The sequence below is a fragment of the Lepisosteus platostomus genome, chromosome 1 (genome assembly GCF_059453375.1).
Source record: "Lepisosteus platostomus isolate fLepPlt1 chromosome 1, fLepPlt1.hap1, whole genome shotgun sequence".
In the NCBI taxonomy this organism is placed as follows: Eukaryota; Metazoa; Chordata; class Actinopteri; order Semionotiformes; family Lepisosteidae; genus Lepisosteus; species Lepisosteus platostomus.
In genome coordinates, this window is record NC_142611.1 from 31,094,654 (window position 1) to 31,117,433 (window position 22,780).

Sequence of the window (22,780 nt, forward strand, 5' to 3'; positions counted from 1 at the left end):
TAACTTACATGGGGTTGACCAAACTTCCAGAAACATGTTTATTTCTGCTGAAAAACACGTTTTGACACTTTCTGCACACTGGGGTTATGAGCAGAGTGTGTGGGCTCTTCTGAGCCTTGCAGTTACATAGGGATTCAGTTGTCTGAAAAAACGCGTTTATTTCGGGCTGAAAAACACGTTTTGAAAAGTGTACTGTAACTGCCCCATAACTTACATGGGGTTGACCAAACTTGCAGAAACATGTTTATTTCTGCTGAAAAACACGTTTTGACACTTTCTGCACACTGGGGTTAAGAGCAGAGTGTGTGGGCTCTTCTGAGCCTTGCAGTTACATAGGGATTCAGTTGTCTGAAAAAACGCGTTTATTTCGGGCTGAAAAACACGTTTTGAAAAGTGCACTGTAACAGCCCCATAACTTACATGGGGTTGACCAAACTTGCAGAAACATGTTTATTTCTGCTGAAAAACACGTTTTGACACTTTCTGCACACTGGGGTTAAGAGCAGAGTGTGTGGGCTCTTCTGAGCCTTGCAGTTACATAGGGATTCAGTTGTCTGAAAAAACGCGTTTATTTCGGGCTGAAAAACACGTTTTGAAAAGTGTACTGTAACTGCCCCATAACTTACATGGGGTTGACCAAACTTGCAGAAACATGTTTATTTCTGCTGAAAAACACGTTTTGACACTTTCTGCACACTGGGGTTATGAGCAGAGTGTGTGGGCTCTTCTGAGCCTTGCAGTTACATAGGGATTCAGTTGTCTGAAAAAACGCGTTTATTTCGGGCTGAAAAACACGTTTTGAAAAGTGTACTGTAACTGCCCCATAACTTACATGGGGTTGACCAAACTTGCAGAAACATGTTTATTTCTGCTGAAAAACACGTTTTGACACTTTCTGCACACTGGGGTTAAGAGCTGAGTGTGTGGGCTCTTCTGAGCTTTGCAGTTACATAGGTATTCAGTTGTCTGAAAAAACGCGTTTTTTTTCGGGCTGAAAAACACGTTTTGAAAAGTGTACTGTAACTGCCCCATAACTTACATGGGGTTGACCAAACTTGCAGAAACATGTTTATTTCTGCTGAAAAACACGTTTTGACACTTTCTGCACACTGGGGTTAAGAGCAGAGTGTGTGGGCTCTTCTGAGCCTTGCAGTTACATAGGGATTCAGTTGTCTGAAAAAACGCGTTCATTTCGGGCTGAAAAACACGTTTTGAAAAAAGTGCTGTTACTGCCCCATAACTTACATGGGGTTGACCAAACTTGCAGAAACATGTTTATTTCTGCTGAAAAACATGTTTTGACACTTTCTGGACACTGGGGTTAAGAGCTGAGTATGTGGGCTGTTCTGAGCCTTGCAGTTACATAGGGATTCAGTTGTCTGAAAAAACGCGTTTATTTCGGGCTGAAAAACACGTTTTGAAAAGTGCACTGTAACTGCCCCATAACTTACATGGGGTTGACCAAACTTGCAGAAACATGTTTATTTCTGCTGAAAAACACGTTTTGACACTTTCTGCACACTGGGGTTAAGAGCAGAGTGTGTGGGCTCTTCTGAGCCTTGCAGTTACATAGGGATTCAGTTGTCTGAAAAAACGCGTTTATTTCGGGCTGAAAAACACGTTTTGAAAAAAGTGCTGTTACTGCCCCATAACTTACATGGGGTTGACCAAACTTGCAGAAACATGTTTATTTCTGCTGAAAAACATGTTTTGACACTTTCTGCACACTGGGGTTAAGAGCTGAGTGTGTGGGCTCTTCTGAGCCTTGCAGTTACATAGGGACTCAGTTGTCTGAAAAAACGCGTTTATTTCGGGCTGAAAAACACGTTTTGAAAAGTGTACTGTAACTGCCCCATAACTTACATGGGGTTGACCAAACTTCCAGAAACATGTTTATTTCTGCTGAAAAACACGTTTTGACACTTTCTGCACACTGGGGTTAAGAGCTGAGTGTGTGGGCTCTTCTGAGCCTTGCAGTTACATAGGGACTCAGTTGTCTGAAAAAACGCGTTTATTTCGGGCTGAAAAACACGTTTTGAAAAGTGTACTGTAACTGCCCCATAACTTACATGGGGTTGACCAAACTTGCAGAAACATGTTTATTTCTGCTGAAAAACACGTTTTGACACTTTCTGCACACTGGGGTTAAGAGCGGAGTGTGTGGGCTCTTCTGAGCTTTGCAGTTACATAGGTATTCAGTTGTCTGAAAAAACGCGTTTATTTCGGGCTGAAAAACACGTTTTGAAAAGTGTACTGTAACTGCCCCATAACTTACATGGGGTTGACCAAACTTGCAGAAACATGTTTATTTCTGCTGAAAAACACGTTTTGACACTTTCTGCACACTGGGGTTAAGAGCAGAGTGTGTGGGCTCTTCTGAGCCTTGCAGTTACATAGGGATTCAGTTGTCTGAAAAAACGTGTTTATTTCGGGCTGAAAAACACGTTTTGAAAAAAGTGCTGTTACTGCCCCATAACTTACATGGGGTTGACCAAACTTGCAGAAACATGTTTATTTCTGCTGAAAAACATGTTTTGACACTTTCTGCACACTGGGGTTAAGAGCAGAGTGTGTGGGCTCTTCTGAGCCTTGCAGTTAAATAGGGATTCAGTTGTCTGAAAAAACGCGTTTATTTCGGGCTGAAAAACACGTTTTGAAAAGTGTACTGTAACTGCCCCATAACTTACATGGGGTTGACCAAACTTGCAGAAACATGTTTATTTCTGCTGAAAAACACGTTTTGACACTTTCTGCACACTGGGGTTAAGAGCGGAGTGTGTGGGCTCTTCTGAGCTTTGCAGTTACATAGGTATTCAGTTGTCTGAAAAAACGCGTTTATTTCGGGCTGAAAAACACGTTTTGAAAAGTGTACTGTAACTGCCCCATAACTTACATGGGGTTGACCAAACTTGCAGAAACATGTTTATTTCTGCTGAAAAACACGTTTTGACACTTTCTGCACACTGGGGTTAAGAGCAGAGTGTGTGGGCTCTTCTGAGCCTTGCAGTTACATAGGGATTCAGTTGTCTGAAAAAACGTGTTTATTTCGGGCTGAAAAACACGTTTTGAAAAAAGTGCTGTTACTGCCCCATAACTTACATGGGGTTGACCAAACTTGCAGAAACATGTTTATTTCTGCTGAAAAACATGTTTTGACACTTTCTGCACACTGGGGTTAAGAGCTGAGTGAGTGGGCTGTTCTGAGGCTTGCAGTTACATAGGGATTCAGTTGTCTGAAAAAACGCGTTTATTTCGGGCTGAAAAACACGTTTTGAAAAGTGCACTGTAACTGCCCCATAACTTACATGGGGTTGACCAAACTTGCAGAAACATGTTTATTTCTGCTGAAAAACACGTTTTGACATTTTCTGCACACTGGGGTTAAGAGCTGAGTGTGTGGGCTCTTCTGAGCTTTGCAGTTACATAGGGATTCAGTTGTCTGAAAAAACGCGTTTATTTCGGGCTGAAAAACACGTTTTGAAAAGTGTACTGTAACTGACCCATAACTTACATGGGGTTGACAAAACTTGCAGAAACATGTTTATTTCTGCTGAAAAACACGTTTTGACACTTTCTGCACACTGGGGTTAAGAGCAGAGTGTGTGGGCTCTTCTGAGCCTTGCAGTTACATAGGGATTCAGTTGTCTGAAAAAACGCGTTTATTTCGGGCTGAAAAACACGTTTTGAAAAGTGTACTGTAACTGCCCCATAACTTACATGGGGTTGACCAAACTTGCAGAAACATGTTTATTTCTGCTGAAAAACACGTTTTGACACTTTCTGCACACTGGGGTTAAGAGCAGAGTGTGTGGGCTCTTCTGAGCCTTGCAGTTACATAGGGATTCAGTTGTCTGAAAAAACGCGTTTATTTCGGGCTGAAAAACACGTTTTGAAAAGTGCACTGTAACAGCCCCATAACTTACATGGGGTTGACCAAACTTGCAGAAACATGTTTATTTCTGCTGAAAAACACGTTTTGACACTTTCTGCACACTGGGGTTAAGAGCAGAGTGTGTGGGCTCTTCTGAGCCTTGCAGTTACATAGGGATTCAGTTGTCTGAAAAAACGCGTTTATTTCGGGCTGAAAAACACGTTTTGAAAAGTGTACTGTAACTGCCCCATAACTTACATGGGGTTGACCAAACTTGCAGAAACATGTTTATTTCTGCTGAAAAACACGTTTTGACACTTTCTGCACACTGGGGTTAAGAGCGGAGTGTGTGGGCTCTTCTGAGCTTTGCAGTTACATAGGTATTCAGTTGTCTGAAAAAACGCGTTTATTTCGGGCTGAAAAACACGTTTTGAAAAGTGTACTGTAACTGCCCCATAACTTACATGGGGTTGACCAAACTTGCAGAAACATGTTTATTTCTGCTGAAAAACACGTTTTGACACTTTCTGCACACTGGGGTTAAGAGCAGAGTGTGTGGGCTCTTCTGAGCCTTGCAGTTACATAGGGATTCAGTTGTCTGAAAAAACGTGTTTATTTCGGGCTGAAAAACACGTTTTGAAAAAAGTGCTGTTACTGCCCCATAACTTACATGGGGTTGACCAAACTTGCAGAAACATGTTTATTTCTGCTGAAAAACATGTTTTGACACTTTCTGCACACTGGGGTTAAGAGCAGAGTGTGTGGGCTCTTCTGAGCCTTGCAGTTAAATAGGGATTCAGTTGTCTGAAAAAACGCGTTTATTTCGGGCTGAAAAACACGTTTTGAAAAGTGTACTGTAACTGCCCCATAACTTACATGGGGTTGACCAAACTTGCAGAAACATGTTTATTTCTGCTGAAAAACACGTTTTGACACTTTCTGCACACTGGGGTTAAGAGCGGAGTGTGTGGGCTCTTCTGAGCTTTGCAGTTACATAGGTATTCAGTTGTCTGAAAAAACGCGTTTATTTCGGGCTGAAAAACACGTTTTGAAAAGTGTACTGTAACTGCCCCATAACTTACATGGGGTTGACCAAACTTGCAGAAACATGTTTATTTCTGCTGAAAAACACGTTTTGACACTTTCTGCACACTGGGGTTAAGAGCAGAGTGTGTGGGCTCTTCTGAGCCTTGCAGTTACATAGGGATTCAGTTGTCTGAAAAAACGTGTTTATTTCGGGCTGAAAAACACGTTTTGAAAAAAGTGCTGTTACTGCCCCATAACTTACATGGGGTTGACCAAACTTGCAGAAACATGTTTATTTCTGCTGAAAAACATGTTTTGACACTTTCTGCACACTGGGGTTAAGAGCTGAGTGAGTGGGCTGTTCTGAGGCTTGCAGTTACATAGGGATTCAGTTGTCTGAAAAAACGCGTTTATTTCGGGCTGAAAAACACGTTTTGAAAAGTGCACTGTAACTGCCCCATAACTTACATGGGGTTGACCAAACTTGCAGAAACATGTTTATTTCTGCTGAAAAACACGTTTTGACATTTTCTGCACACTGGGGTTAAGAGCTGAGTGTGTGGGCTCTTCTGAGCTTTGCAGTTACATAGGGATTCAGTTGTCTGAAAAAACGCGTTTATTTCGGGCTGAAAAACACGTTTTGAAAAGTGTACTGTAACTGACCCATAACTTACATGGGGTTGACCAAACTTGCAGAAACATGTTTATTTCTGCTGAAAAACACGTTTTGACACTTTCTGCACACTGGGGTTAAGAGCAGAGTGTGTGGGCTCTTCTGAGCCTTGCAGTTACATAGGGATTCAGTTGTCTGAAAAAACGCGTTTATTTCGGGCTGAAAAACACGTTTTGAAAAAAGTGCTGTTACTGCCCCATAACTTACATGGGGTTGACCAAACTTGCAGAAACATGTTTATTTCTGCTGAAAAACATGTTTTGACACTTTCTGCACACTGGGGTTAAGAGCTGAGTGTGTGGGCTCTTCTGAGCCTTGCAGTTACATAGGGATTCAGTTGTCTGAGAAAACGCGTTTATTTCGGGCTGAAAAACACGTTTTGAAAAAAGTGCTGTTACTGCCCAATAAGTTACATGGGGGTGACCAAACTTGCAGAAACATGTTTATTTCTGCTGAAAAACATGTTTTGACACTTTCTGCACACTGGGTTAAGAGCAGAGTGTGTGGGCTCTTCTGAGCCTTGCCGTTACATAGGGATTCAGTTGTCTGAAAAAACGCGTTTATTTCGGGCTGAAAAACACGTTTTGAAAAAAGTGCTGTTACTGCCCCATAACTTACATGGGGTTGACCAAACTTGCAGAAACATGTTTATTTCTGCTGAAAAACACGTTTTGACATTTTCTGCACACTGGGGTTAAGAGCTGAGTGTGTGGGCTCTTCTGAGCTTTGCAGTTACATAGGGATTCAGTTGTCTGAAAAAACGCGTTTATTTCGGGCTGAAAAACACGTTTTGAAAAGTGCACTGTAACAGCCCCATAAGTTACATGGGGTTGACCAAACTTGCAGAAACATGTTTATTTCTGCTGAAAAACACGTTTTGACACTTTCTGCACACTGGGGTTAAGAGCAGAGTGTGTGGGCTCTTCTGAGCCTTGCAGTTACATAGGGATTCAGTTGTCTGAAAAAACGCGTTTATTTCGGGCTGAAAAACACGTTTTGAAAAGTGTACTGTAACTGCCCCATAACTTACATGTGGTTGACCAAACTTGCAGAAACATGTTTATTTCTGCTGAAAAACACGTTTTGACACTTTCTGCACACTGGGGTTAAGAGCTGAGTGTGTGGGCTCTTCTGAGCTTTGCAGTTACATAGGGATTCAGTTGTCTGAAAAAACGCGTTTATTTCGGGCTGAAAAACACGTTTTGAAAAGTGTACTGTAACTGCCCCATAACTTACATGGGGTTGACCAAACTTGCAGAAACATGTTTATTTCTGCTGAAAAACACGTTTTGACACTTTCTGCACACTGGGGTTAAGAGCAGAGTGTGTGGGCTCTTCTGAGCCTTGCAGTTACATAGGGATTCAGTTGTCTGAAAAAACGCGTTTATTTCGGGCTGAAAAACACGTTTTGAAAAGTGTACTGTAACTGCCCCATAACTTACATGGGGTTGACCAAACTTGCAGAAACATGTTTATTTCTGCTGAAAAACACGTTTTGACACTTTCTGCACACTGGGGTTAAGAGCAGAGTGTGTGGGCTCTTCTGAGCCTTGCAGTTACATAGGGATTCAGTTGTCTGAAAAAACGCGTTTATTTCGGGCTGAAAAACACGTTTTGAAAAGTGCACTGTAACAGCCCCATAACTTACATGGGGTTGACCAAACTTGCAGAAACATGTTTATTTCTGCTGAAAAACACGTTTTGACACTTTCTGCACACTGGGGTTAAGAGCAGAGTGTGTGGGCTCTTCTGAGCCTTGCAGTTACATAGGGATTCAGTTGTCTGAAAAAACGCGTTTATTTCGGGCTGAAAAACACGTTTTGAAAAGTGTACTGTAACTGCCCCATAACTTACATGGGGTTGACCAAACTTGCAGAAACATGTTTATTTCTGCTGAAAAACACGTTTTGACACTTTCTGCACACTGGGGTTAAGAGCGGAGTGTGTGGGCTCTTCTGAGCTTTGCAGTTACATAGGTATTCAGTTGTCTGAAAAAACGCGTTTATTTCGGGCTGAAAAACACGTTTTGAAAAGTGTACTGTAACTGCCCCATAACTTACATGGGGTTGACCAAACTTGCAGAAACATGTTTATTTCTGCTGAAAAACACGTTTTGACACTTTCTGCACACTGGGGTTAAGAGCAGAGTGTGTGGGCTCTTCTGAGCCTTGCAGTTACATAGGGATTCAGTTGTCTGAAAAAACGTGTTTATTTCGGGCTGAAAAACACGTTTTGAAAAAAGTGCTGTTACTGCCCCATAACTTACATGGGGTTGACCAAACTTGCAGAAACATGTTTATTTCTGCTGAAAAACATGTTTTGACACTTTCTGCACACTGGGGTTAAGAGCAGAGTGTGTGGGCTCTTCTGAGCCTTGCAGTTAAATAGGGATTCAGTTGTCTGAAAAAACGCGTTTATTTCGGGCTGAAAAACACGTTTTGAAAAGTGTACTGTAACTGCCCCATAACTTACATGGGGTTGACCAAACTTGCAGAAACATGTTTATTTCTGCTGAAAAACACGTTTTGACACTTTCTGCACACTGGGGTTAAGAGCGGAGTGTGTGGGCTCTTCTGAGCTTTGCAGTTACATAGGTATTCAGTTGTCTGAAAAAACGCGTTTATTTCGGGCTGAAAAACACGTTTTGAAAAGTGTACTGTAACTGCCCCATAACTTACATGGGGTTGACCAAACTTGCAGAAACATGTTTATTTCTGCTGAAAAACACGTTTTGACACTTTCTGCACACTGGGGTTAAGAGCAGAGTGTGTGGGCTCTTCTGAGCCTTGCAGTTACATAGGGATTCAGTTGTCTGAAAAAACGTGTTTATTTCGGGCTGAAAAACACGTTTTGAAAAAAGTGCTGTTACTGCCCCATAACTTACATGGGGTTGACCAAACTTGCAGAAACATGTTTATTTCTGCTGAAAAACATGTTTTGACACTTTCTGCACACTGGGGTTAAGAGCTGAGTGAGTGGGCTGTTCTGAGGCTTGCAGTTACATAGGGATTCAGTTGTCTGAAAAAACGCGTTTATTTCGGGCTGAAAAACACGTTTTGAAAAGTGCACTGTAACTGCCCCATAACTTACATGGGGTTGACCAAACTTGCAGAAACATGTTTATTTCTGCTGAAAAACACGTTTTGACATTTTCTGCACACTGGGGTTAAGAGCTGAGTGTGTGGGCTCTTCTGAGCTTTGCAGTTACATAGGGATTCAGTTGTCTGAAAAAACGCGTTTATTTCGGGCTGAAAAACACGTTTTGAAAAGTGTACTGTAACTGACCCATAACTTACATGGGGTTGACCAAACTTGCAGAAACATGTTTATTTCTGCTGAAAAACACGTTTTGACACTTTCTGCACACTGGGGTTAAGAGCAGAGTGTGTGGGCTCTTCTGAGCCTTGCAGTTACATAGGGATTCAGTTGTCTGAAAAAACGCGTTTATTTCGGGCTGAAAAACACGTTTTGAAAAAAGTGCTGTTACTGCCCCATAACTTACATGGGGTTGACCAAACTTGCAGAAACATGTTTATTTCTGCTGAAAAACATGTTTTGACACTTTCTGCACACTGGGGTTAAGAGCTGAGTGTGTGGGCTCTTCTGAGCCTTGCAGTTACATAGGGATTCAGTTGTCTGAGAAAACGCGTTTATTTCGGGCTGAAAAACACGTTTTGAAAAAAGTGCTGTTACTGCCCAATAAGTTACATGGGGGTGACCAAACTTGCAGAAACATGTTTATTTCTGCTGAAAAACATGTTTTGACACTTTCTGCACACTGGGTTAAGAGCAGAGTGTGTGGGCTCTTCTGAGCCTTGCCGTTACATAGGGATTCAGTTGTCTGAAAAAACGCGTTTATTTCGGGCTGAAAAACACGTTTTGAAAAAAGTGCTGTTACTGCCCCATAACTTACATGGGGTTGACCAAACTTGCAGAAACATGTTTATTTCTGCTGAAAAACACGTTTTGACATTTTCTGCACACTGGGGTTAAGAGCTGAGTGTGTGGGCTCTTCTGAGCTTTGCAGTTACATAGGGATTCAGTTGTCTGAAAAAACGCGTTTATTTCGGGCTGAAAAACACGTTTTGAAAAGTGCACTGTAACAGCCCCATAAGTTACATGGGGTTGACCAAACTTGCAGAAACATGTTTATTTCTGCTGAAAAACACGTTTTGACACTTTCTGCACACTGGGGTTAAGAGCAGAGTGTGTGGGCTCTTCTGAGCCTTGCAGTTACATAGGGATTCAGTTGTCTGAAAAAACGCGTTTATTTCGGGCTGAAAAACACGTTTTGAAAAGTGTACTGTAACTGCCCCATAACTTACATGTGGTTGACCAAACTTGCAGAAACATGTTTATTTCTGCTGAAAAACACGTTTTGACACTTTCTGCACACTGGGGTTAAGAGCTGAGTGTGTGGGCTCTTCTGAGCTTTGCAGTTACATAGGGATTCAGTTGTCTGAAAAAACGCGTTTATTTCGGGCTGAAAAACACGTTTTGAAAAGTGTACTGTAACTGCCCCATAACTTACATGGGGTTGACCAAACTTGCAGAAACATGTTTATTTCTGCTGAAAAACACGTTTTGACACTTTCTGCACACTGGGGTTATGAGCAGAGTGTGTGGGCTCTTCTGAGCCTTGCAGTTACATAGGGATTCAGTTGTCTGAAAAAACGCGTTTATTTCGGGCTGAAAAACACGTTTTGAAAAGTGTACTGTAACTGCCCCATAACTTACATGGGGTTGACCAAACTTGCAGAAACATGTTTATTTCTGCTGAAAAACACGTTTTGACACTTTCTGCACACTGGGGTTAAGAGCTGAGTGTGTGGGCTCTTCTGAGCTTTGCAGTTACATAGGTATTCAGTTGTCTGAAAAAACGCGTTCATTTCGGGCTGAAAAACACGTTTTGAAAAAAGTGCTGTTACTGCCCCATAACTTACATGGGGTTGACCAAACTTGCAGAAACATGTTTATTTCTGTTGAAAAACATGTTTTGACACTTTCTGCACACTGGGGTTAAGAGCTGAGTGTGTGGGCTGTTCTGAGCCTTGCAGTTACATAGGGATTCAGTTGTCTGAAAAAACGCGTTTATTTCGGGCTGAAAAACACGTTTTGAAAAGTGCACTGTAACTGCCCCATAACTTACATGGGGTTGACCAAACTTGCAGAAACATGTTTATTTCTGCTGAAAAACACGTTTTGACACTTTCTGCACACTGGGGTTAAGAGCAGAGTGTGTGGGCTCTTCTGAGCCTTGCAGTTACATAGGGATTCAGTTGTCTGAAAAAACGCGTTTATTTCGGGCTGAAAAACACGTTTTGAAAAAAGTGCTGTTACTGCCCCATAACTTACATGGGGTTGACCAAACTTGCAGAAACATGTTTATTTCTGCTGAAAAACATGTTTTGACACTTTCTGCACACTGGGGTTAAGAGCTGAGTGTGTGGGCTCTTCTGAGCCTTGCAGTTACATAGGGACTCAGTTGTCTGAAAAAACGCGTTTATTTCGGGCTGAAAAACACGTTTTGAAAAGTGTACTGTAACTGCCCCATAACTTACATGGGGTTGACCAAACTTCCAGAAACATGTTTATTTCTGCTGAAAAACACGTTTTGACACTTTCTGCACACTGGGGTTATGAGCAGAGTGTGTGGGCTCTTCTGAGCCTTGCAGTTACATAGGGATTCAGTTGTCTGAAAAAACGTGTTTATTTCGGGCTGAAAAACACGTTTTGAAAAGTGTACTGTAACTGCCCCATAACTTACATGGGGTTGACCAAACTTGCAGAAACATGTTTATTTCTGCTGAAAAACACGTTTTGACACTTTCTGCACACTGGGGTTAAGAGCAGAGTGTGTGGGCTCTTCTGAGCCTTGCAGTTACATAGGGATTCAGTTGTCTGAAAAAACGCGTTTATTTCGGGCTGAAAAACACGTTTTGAAAAGTGCACTGTAACAGCCCCATAACTTACATGGGGTTGACCAAACTTGCAGAAACATGTTTATTTCTGCTGAAAAACACGTTTTGACACTTTCTGCACACTGGGGTTAAGAGCAGAGTGTGTGGGCTCTTCTGAGCCTTGCAGTTACATAGGGATTCAGTTGTCTGAAAAAACGCGTTTATTTCGGGCTGAAAAACACGTTTTGAAAAGTGTACTGTAACTGCCCCATAACTTACATGGGGTTGACCAAACTTGCAGAAACATGTTTATTTCTGCTGAAAAACACGTTTTGACACTTTCTGCACACTGGGGTTAAGAGCGGAGTGTGTGGGCTCTTCTGAGCTTTGCAGTTACATAGGTATTCAGTTGTCTGAAAAAACGCGTTTATTTCGGGCTGAAAAACACGTTTTGAAAAGTGTACTGTAACTGCCCCATAACTTACATGGGGTTGACCAAACTTGCAGAAACATGTTTATTTCTGCTGAAAAACACGTTTTGACACTTTCTGCACACTGGGGTTAAGAGCAGAGTGTGTGGGCTCTTCTGAGCCTTGCAGTTACATAGGGATTCAGTTGTCTGAAAAAACGTGTTTATTTCTGGCTGAAAAACACGTTTTGAAAAAAGTGCTGTTACTGCCCCATAACTTACATGGGGTTGACCAAACTTGCAGAAACATGTTTATTTCTGCTGAAAAACATGTTTTGACACTTTCTGCACACTGGGGTTAAGAGCTGAGTGTGTGGGCTGTTCTGAGGCTTGCAGTTACATAGGGATTCAGTTGTCTGAAAAAACGCGTTTATTTCGGGCTGAAAAACACGTTTTGAAAAGTGCACTGTAACTGCCCCATAACTTACATGGGGTTGACCAAACTTGCAGAAACATGTTTATTTCTGCTGAAAAACACGTTTTGACATTTTCTGCACACTGGGGTTAAGAGCTGAGTGTGTGGGCTCTTCTGAGCTTTGCAGTTACATAGGGATTCAGTTGTCTGAAAAAACGCGTTTATTTCGGGCTGAAAAACACGTTTTGAAAAGTGTACTGTAACTGACCCATAACTTACATGGGGTTGACCAAACTTGCAGAAACATGTTTATTTCTGCTGAAAAACACGTTTTGACACTTTCTGCACACTGGGGTTAAGAGCAGAGTGTGTGGGCTCTTCTGAGCCTTGCAGTTACATAGGGATTCAGTTGTCTGAAAAAACGCGTTTATTTCGGGCTGAAAAACACGTTTTGAAAAGTGCACTGTAACAGCCCCATAACTTACATGGGGATGACCAAACTTGCAGAAACATGTTTATTTCTGCTGAAAAACACGTTTTGACACTTTCTGCACACTGGGGTTAAGAGCAGAGTGTGTGGGCTCTTCTGAGCCTTGCAGTTACATAGGGATTCAGTTGTCTGAAAAAACGCGTTTATTTCGGGCTGAAAAACACGTTTTGAAAAGTGTACTGTAACTGCCCCATAACTTACATGGGGTTGACCAAACTTGCAGAAACATGTTTATTTCTGCTGAAAAACACGTTTTGACACTTTCTGCACACTGGGGTTAAGAGCGGAGTGTGTGGGCTCTTCTGAGCTTTGCAGTTACATAGGTATTCAGTTGTCTGAAAAAACGCGTTTATTTCGGGCTGAAAAACACGTTTTGAAAAGTGTACTGTAACTGCCCCATAACTTACATGGGGTTGACCAAACTTGCAGAAACATGTTTATTTCTGCTGAAAAACACGTTTTGACACTTTCTGCACACTGGGGTTAAGAGCAGAGTGTGTGGGCTCTTCTGAGCCTTGCAGTTACATAGGGATTCAGTTGTCTGAAAAAACGTGTTTATTTCGGGCTGAAAAACACGTTTTGAAAAAAGTGCTGTTACTGCCCCATAACTTACATGGGGTTGACCAAACTTGCAGAAACATGTTTATTTCTGCTGAAAAACATGTTTTGACACTTTCTGCACACTGGGGTTAAGAGCTGAGTGAGTGGGCTGTTCTGAGGCTTGCAGTTACATAGGGATTCAGTTGTCTGAAAAAACGCGTTTATTTCGGGCTGAAAAACACGTTTTGAAAAGTGCACTGTAACTGCCCCATAACTTACATGGGGTTGACCAAACTTGCAGAAACATGTTTATTTCTGCTGAAAAACACGTTTTGACATTTTCTGCACACTGGGGTTAAGAGCTGAGTGTGTGGGCTCTTCTGAGCTTTGCAGTTACATAGGGATTCAGTTGTCTGAAAAAACGCGTTTATTTCGGGCTGAAAAACACGTTTTGAAAAGTGTACTGTAACTGACCCATAACTTACATGGGGTTGACCAAACTTGCAGAAACATGTTTATTTCTGCTGAAAAACACGTTTTGACACTTTCTGCACACTGGGGTTAAGAGCAGAGTGTGTGGGCTCTTCTGAGCCTTGCAGTTACATAGGGATTCAGTTGTCTGAAAAAACGCGTTTATTTCGGGCTGAAAAACACGTTTTGAAAAAAGTGCTGTTACTGCCCCATAACTTACATGGGGTTGACCAAACTTGCAGAAACATGTTTATTTCTGCTGAAAAACATGTTTTGACACTTTCTGCACACTGGGGTTAAGAGCTGAGTGTGTGGGCTCTTCTGAGCCTTGCAGTTACATAGGGATTCAGTTGTCTGAGAAAACGCGTTTATTTCGGGCTGAAAAACACGTTTTGAAAAAAGTGCTGTTACTGCCCAATAAGTTACATGGGGGTGACCAAACTTGCAGAAACATGTTTATTTCTGCTGAAAAACATGTTTTGACACTTTCTGCACACTGGGGTTAAGAGCAGAGTGTGTGGGCTCTTCTGAGCCTTGCCGTTACATAGGGATTCAGTTGTCTGAAAAAACGCGTTTATTTCGGGCTGAAAAACACGTTTTGAAAAAAGTGCTGTTACTGCCCCATAACTTACATGGGGTTGACCAAACTTGCAGAAACATGTTTATTTCTGCTGAAAAACATGTTTTGACACTTTCTGCACACTGGGGTTAAGAGCTGAGTGTGTGGGCTCTTCTGAGCCTTGCAGTTACATAGGGACTCAGTTGTCTGAAAAAACGCGTTTATTTCGGGCTGAAAAACACGTTTTGAAAAGTGTACTGTAACTGCCCCATAACTTACATGGCGTTGACCAAACTTCCAGAAACATGTTTATTTCTGCTGAAAAACACGTTTTGACACTTTCTGCACACTGGGGTTAAGAGCAGAGTGTGTGGGCTCTTCTGAGCCTTGCAGTTACATAGGGATTCAGTTGTCTGAAAAAACGCGTTTATTTCGGGCTGAAAAACACGTTTTGAAAAAAGTGCTGTTACTGCCCCATAACTTACATGGGGTTGACCAAACTTGCAGAAACATGTTTATTTCTGCTGAAAAACATGTTTTGACACTTTCTGCACACTGGGGTTAAGAGCTGAGTGTGTGGGCTCTTCTGAGCCTTGCAGTTACATAGGGACTCAGTTGTCTGAAAAAACGCGTTTATTTCGGGCTGAAAAACACGTTTTGAAAAGTGTACTGTAACTGCCCCATAACTTACATGGGGTTGACCAAACTTGCAGAAACATGTTTATTTCTGCTGAAAAACACGTTTTGACACTTTCTGCACACTGGGGTTAAGAGCAGAGTGTGTGGGCTCTTCTGAGCCTTGCAGTTACATAGGGATTCAGTTGTCTGAAAAAACGCGTTTATTTCGGGCTGAAAAACACGTTTTGAAAAGTGCACTGTTACTGCCCCATAACTTACATGGGGTTGACCAAACTTGCAGAAACATGTTTATTTCTGCTGAAAAACACGTTTTGACACTTTCTGCACACTGGGGTTAAGAGCAGAGTGTGTGGGCTCTTCTGAGCCTTGCAGTTACATAGGGATTCAGTTGTCTGAAAAAACGCGTTTATTTCGGGCTGAAAAACACGTTTTGAAAAGTGCACTGTAACAGCCCCATAACTTACATGGGGTTGACCAAACTTGCAGAAACATGTTTATTTCTGCTGAAAAACACGTTTTGACACTTTCTGCACACTGGGGTTAAGAGCAGAGTGTGTGGGCTCTTCTGAGCCTTGCAGTTACATAGGTATTCAGTTGTCTGAAAAAACGCGTTTATTTCGGGCTGAAAAACACGTTTTGAAAAGTGTACTGTAACTGCCCCATAACTTACATGGGGTTGACCAAACTTCCAGAAACATGTTTATTTCTGCTGAAAAACACGTTTTGACACTTTCTGCACACTGGGGTTATGAGCAGAGTGTGTGGGCTCTTCTGAGCCTTGCAGTTACATAGGGATTCAGTTGTCTGAAAAAACGCGTTTATTTCGGGCTGAAAAACACGTTTTGAAAAGTGTACTGTAACTGCCCCATAACTTACATGGGGTTGACCAAACTTGCAGAAACATGTTTATTTCTGCTGAAAAACACGTTTTGACACTTTCTGCACACTGGGGTTAAGAGCAGAGTGTGTGGGCTCTTCTGAGCCTTGCAGTTACATAGGGATTCAGTTGTCTGAAAAAACGTGTTTATGTCGGGCTGAAAAACACGTTTTGAAAAAAGTGCTGTTACTGCCCCATAACTTACATGGGGTTGACCAAACTTGCAGAAACATGTTTATTTCTGCTGAAAAACATGTTTTGACACTTTCTGCACACTGGGGTTAAGAGCTGAGTGTGTGGGCTGTTCTGAGCCTTGCAGTTACATAGGGATTCAGTTGTCTGAAAAAACGCGTTTATTTCGGGCTGAAAAACACGTTTTGAAAAGTGCACTGTAACTGCCCCATAACTTACATGGGGTTGACCAAACTTGCAGAAACATGTTTATTTCTGCTGAAAAACACGTTTTGACATTTTCTGCACACTGGGGTTAAGAGCTGAGTGTGTGGGCTCTTCTGAGCTTTGCAGTTACATAGGGATTCAGTTGTCTGAAAAAACGCGTTTATTTCGGGCTGAAAAACACGTTTTGAAAAGTGTACTGTAACTGCCCCATAACTTACATGGGGTTGACCAAACTTGCAGAAACATGTTTATTTCTGCTGAAAAACACGTTTTGACACTTTCTGCACACTGGGGTTAAGAGCAGAGTGTGTGGGCTCTTCTGAGCCTTGCAGTTACATAGGGATTCAGTTGTCTGAAAAAACGCGTTTATTTCGGGCTGAAAAACACGTTTTGAAAAAAGTGCTGTTACTGCCCCATAACTTACATGGGGTTGACCAAACTTGCAGAAACATGTTTATTTCTGCCTAAAACATGTTTTGACACTTTCTGCACACTGGGGTTAAGAGCTGAGTGTGTGGGCTCTTCTGAGCCTTGCAGTTACATAGGGATTCAGTTGTCTGAGAAAACGCGTTTATTTCGGGCTGAAAAACACGTTTTGAAAAAAGTGCTGTTACTGCCCAATAAGTTACATGGGGGTGACCAAACTTGCAGAAACATGTTTATTTCTGCTGAAAAACATGTTTTGACACTTTCTGCACACTGGGGTTAAGAGCAGAGTGTGTGGGCTCTTCTGAGCCTTGCCGTTACATAGGGATTCAGTTGTCTGAAAAAACGCGTTTATTTCGGGCTGAAAAACACGTTTTGAAAAAAGTGCTGTTACTGCCCCATAACTTACATGGGGTTGACCAAACTTGCAGAAACATGTTTATTTCTGCTGAAAAACATGTTTTGACACTTTCTGCACACTGGGGTTAAGAGCTGAGTGTGTGGGCTCTTCTGAGCCTTGCAGTTACATAGGGACTCAGTTGTCTGAAAAAACGCGTTTATTTCGGGCTGAAAAACACGTTTTGAAAAGTGTATTGTAACTGCCCCATAACTTACATGGCGTTGACCAAACTTCCAGAAACATGTTTATTTCTGCTGAAAAACACGTTTTGACACTTTCTGCAAACTGGGGTTAAGAGCAGAGTGTGTGGGCTCTTCTGAGCCTTGCAGTTACATAGGGATTCAGTTGTCTGAAAAAACGCGTTTATTTCGGGCTGAAAAACACGTTTTGAAAAAAGTGCTGTTACTGCCCCATAACTTACATGGGGTTGACCAAACTTGCAGAAACATGTTTATTTCTGCTGAAAAACATGTTTTGACACTTTCTGCACACTGGGGTTAAGAGCTGAGTGTGTGGGCTCTTCTGAGCCTTGCAGTTACATAGGGACTCAGTTGTCTGAAAAAACGCGTTTATTTCGGGCTGAAAAACACGTTTTGAAAAGTGTACTGTAACTGCCCCATAACTTACATGGGGTTGACCAAACTTCCAGAAACATGTTTATTTCTGCTGAAAAACACGTTTTGACACTTTCTGCACACTGGGGTTATGAGCAGAGTGTGTGGGCTCTTCTGAGCCTTGCAGTTACATAGGGATTCAGTTGTCTGAAAAAACGCGTTTATTTCGGGCTGAAAAACACGTTTTGAAAAGTGTACTGTAACTGCCCCATAACTTACATGGGGTTGACCAAACTTGCAGAAACATGTTTATTTCTGCTGAAAAACACGTTTTGACACTTTCTGCACACTGGGGTTAAGAGCAGAGTGTGTGGGCTCTTCTGAGCCTTGCAGTTACATAGGGATTCAGTTGTCTGAAAAAACGCGTTTATTTCGGGCTGAAAAACACGTTTTGAAAAGTGCACTGTAACAGCCCCATAACTTACATGGGGTTGACCAAACTTGCAGAAACATGTTTATTTCTGCTGAAAAACACGTTTTGACATTTTCTGCACACTGGGGTTAAGAGCTGAGTGTGTGGGCTCTTCTGAGCTTTGCAGTTACATAGGGATTCAGTTGTCTGAAAAAACGCGTTTATTTCGGGCTGAAAAACACGTTTTGAAAAGTGTACTGTAACTGCCCCATAACTTACATGGGGTTGACCAAACTTCCAGAAACATGTTTATTTCTGCTGAAAAACACGTTTTGACACTTTCTGCACACTGGGGTTATGAGCAGAGTGTGTGGGCTCTTCTGAGCCTTGCAGTTACATAGGGATTCAGTTGTCTGAAAAAACGCGTTTATTTCGGGCTGAAAAACACGTTTTGAAAAGTGTACTGTAACTGCCCCATAACTTACATGGGGTTGACCAAACTTGCAGAAACATGTTTATTTCTGCTGAAAAACACGTTTTGACACTTTCTCCACACTGGGGTTAAGAGCAGAGTGTGTGGGCTCTTCTGAGCCTTGCAGTTACATAGGGATTCAGTTGTCTGAAAAAACGCGTTTATTTCGGGCTGAAAAACACGTTTTGAAAAGTGCACTGTAACAGCCCCATAACTTACATGGGGGTGACCAAACTTGCAGAAACATGTTTATTTCTGCTGAAAAACACGTTTTGACACTTTCTGCACACTGGGGTTAAGAGCAGAGTGTGTGGGCTTTTCTGAGCCTTGCAGTTACATAGGGATTCAGTTGTCTGAAAAAACGCGTTTATTTCGGGCTGAAAAACACGTTTTGAAAAAAGTGCTGTTACTGCCCCATAACTTACATGGGGTTGATCAAACTTGCAGAAACATGTTTATTTCTGCTGAAAAACATGTTTTGACACTTTCTGCACACTGGGGTTAAGAGCTGAGTGTGTGGGCTCTTCTGAGCCTTGCAGTTACATAGGGACTCAGTTGTCTGAAAAAACGCGTTTATTTCGGGCTGAAAAACACGTTTTGAAAAGTGTACTGTAACTGCCCCATAACTTACATGGCGTTGACCAAACTTCCAGAAACATGTTTATTTCTGCTGAAAAACACGTTTTGACACTTTCTGCACACTGGGGTTAAGAGCAGAGTGTGTGGGCTCTTCTGAGCCTTGCAGTTACATAGGGATTCAGTTGTCTGAAAAAACGCGTTTATTTCGGGCTGAAAAACACGTTTTGAAAAAAGTGCTGTTACTGCCCCATAACTTACATGGGGTTGACCAAACTTGCAGAAACATGTTTATTTCTGCTGAAAAACATGTTTTGACACTTTCTGCACACTGGGGTTAAGAGCTGAGTGTGTGGGCTCTTCTGAGCCTTGCAGTTACATAGGGACTCAGTTGTCTGAAAAAACGCGTTTATTTCGGGCTGAAAAACACGTTTTGAAAAGTGTACTGTAACTGCCCCATAACTTACATGGGGTTGACCAAACTTCCAGAAACATGTTTATTTCTGCTGAAAAACACGTTTTGACACTTTCTGCACACTGGGGTTATGAGCAGAGTGTGTGGGCTCTTCTGAGCCTTGCAGTTACATAGGGATTCAGTTGTCTGAAAAAACGCGTTTATTTCGGGCTGAAAAACACGTTTTGAAAAGTGTACTGTAACTGCCCCATAACTTACATGGGGTTGACCAAACTTGCAGAAACATGTTTATTTCTGCTGAAAAACACGTTTTGACACTTTCTGCACACTGGGGTTAAGAGCAGAGTGTGTGGGCTCTTCTGAGCCTTGCAGTTACATAGGGATTCAGTTGTCTGAAAAAACGCGTTTATTTCGGGCTGAAAAACACGTTTTGAAAAGTGCACTGTAACAGCCCCATAACTTACATGGGGTTGACCAAACTTGCAGAAACATGTTTATTTCTGCTGAAAAACACGTTTTGACATTTTCTGCACACTGGGGTTAAGAGCTGAGTGTGTGGGCTCTTCTGAGCTTTGCAGTTACATAGGGATTCAGTTGTCTGAAAAAACGCGTTTATTTCGGGCTGAAAAACACGTTTTGAAAAGTGTACTGTAACTGCCCCATAACTTACATGGGGTTGACCAAACTTCCAGAAACATGTTTATTTCTGCTGAAAAACACGTTTTGACACTTTCTGCACACTGGGGTTATGAGCAGAGTGTGTGGGCTCTTCTGAGCCTTGCAGTTACATAGGGATTCAGTTGTCTGAAAAAACGCGTTTATTTCGGGCTGAAAAACACGTTTTGAAAAGTGTACTGTAACTGCCCCATAACTTACATGGGGTTGACCAAACTTGCAGAAACATGTTTATTTCTGCTGAAAAACACGTTTTGACACTTTCTGCACACTGGGGTTAAGAGCAGAGTGTGTGGGCTCTTCTGAGCCTTGCAGTTACATAGGGATTCAGTTGTCTGAAAAAACGCGTTTATTTCGGGCTGAAAAACACGTTTTGAAAAGTGCACTGTAACAGCCCCATAACTTACATGGGATTGACCAAACTTGCAGAAACATGTTTATTTCTGCTGAAAAACACGTTTTGACATTTTCTGCACACTGGGGTTAAGAGCTGAGTGTGTGGGCTCTTCTGAGCTTTGCAGTTACATAGGGATTCAGTTGTCTGAAAAAACGCGTTTATTTCGGGCTGAAAAACACGTTTTGAAAAGTGCACTCAAACAGCCCCATAACTTACATGGGGTTGACCAAACTTGCAGAAACATGTTTATTTCTGCTGAAAAACACGTTTTGACACTTTCTGCACACTGGGGTTAAGAGCAGAGTGTGTGGGCTCTTCTGAGCCTTGCAGTTACATAGGGATTCAGTTGTCTGAAAAAACGCGTTTATTTCGGGCTGAAAAACACGTTTTGAAAAAAGTGCTGTTACTGCCCCATAACTTACATGGGGTTGACCAAACTTGCAGAAACATGTTTATTTCTGCTGAAAAACATGTTTTGACACTTTCTGCACACTGGGGTTAAGAGCTGAGTGTGTGGGCTCTTCTGAGCCTTGCAGTTACATAGGGATTCAGTTGTCTGAGAAAACGCGTTTATTTCGGGCTGAAAAACACGTTTTGAAAAAAGTGCTGTTACTGCCCAATAAGTTACATGGGGGTGACCAAACTTGCAGAAACATGTTTATTTCTGCTGAAAAACATGTTTTGACACTTTCTGCACACTGGGGTTAAGAGCAGAGTGTGTGGGCTCTTCTGAGCCTTGCCGTTACATAGGGATTCAGTTGTCTGAAAAAACGCGTTTATTTTCGGGCTGAAAAACACGTTTTGAAAAAAGTGCTGTTACTGCCCCATAACTTACATGGGGTTGACCAAACTTGCAGAAACATGTTTATTTCTGCTGAAAAACATGTTTTGACACTTTCTGCACACTGGGGTTAAGAGCTGAGTGTGTGGGCTCTTCTGAGCCTTGCAGTTACATAGGGACTCAGTTGTCTGAAAAAACGCGTTTATTTCGGGCTGAAAAACACGTTTTGAAAAGTGTACTGTAACTGCCCCATAACTTACATGGGGTTGACCAAACTTGCAGAAACATGTTTATTTCTGCTGAAAAACACGTTTTGACACTTTCTGCACACTGGGGTTAAGAGCAGAGTGTGTGGGCTCTTCTGAGCCTTGCAGTTACATAGGGATTCAGTTGTCTGAAAAAACGCGTTTATTTCGGGCTGAAAAACACGTTTTGAAAAGTGCACTGTAACAGCCCCATAACTTACATGGGGTTGACCAAACTTGCAGAAACATGTTTATTTCTGCTGAAAAACACGTTTTGACATTTTCTGCACACTGGGGTTAAGAGCTGAGTGTGTGGGCTCTTCTGAGCTTTGCAGTTACATAGGGATTCAGTTGTCTGAAAAAACGCGTTTATTTCGGGCTGAAAAACACGTTTTGAAAAGTGTACTGTAACTGCCCCATAACTTACATGGGGTTGACCAAACTTCCAGAAACATGTTTATTTCTGCTGAAAAACACGTTTTGACACTTTCTGCACACTGGGGTTATGAGCAGAGTGTGTGGGCTCTTCTGAGCCTTGCAGTTACATAGGGATTCAGTTGTCTGAAAAAACGCGTTTATTTCGGGCTGAAAAACACGTTTTGAAAAGTGTACTGTAACTGCCCCATAACTTACATGGGGTTGACCAAACTTGCAGAAACATGTTTATTTCTGCTGAAAAACACGTTTTGACACTTTCTGCACACTGGGGTTAAGAGCAGAGTGTGTGGGCTCTTCTGAGCCTTGCAGTTACATAGGGATTCAGTTGTCTGAAAAAACGCGTTTATTTCGGGCTGAAAAACACGTTTTGAAAAGTGCACTGTAACAGCCCCATAACTTACATGGGATTGACCAAACTTGCAGAAACATGTTTATTTCTGCTGAAAAACACGTTTTGACATTTTCTGCACACTGGGGTTAAGAGCTGAGTGTGTGGGCTCTTCTGAGCTTTGCAGTTACATAGGGATTCAGTTGTCTGAAAAAACGCGTTTATTTCGGGCTGAAAAACACGTTTTGAAAAGTGCACTCAAACAGCCCCATAACTTACATGGGGTTGACCAAACTTGCAGAAACATGTTTATTTCTGCTGAAAAACACGTTTTGACACTTTCTGCACACTGGGGTTAAGAGCAGAGTGTGTGGGCTCTTCTGAGCCTTGCA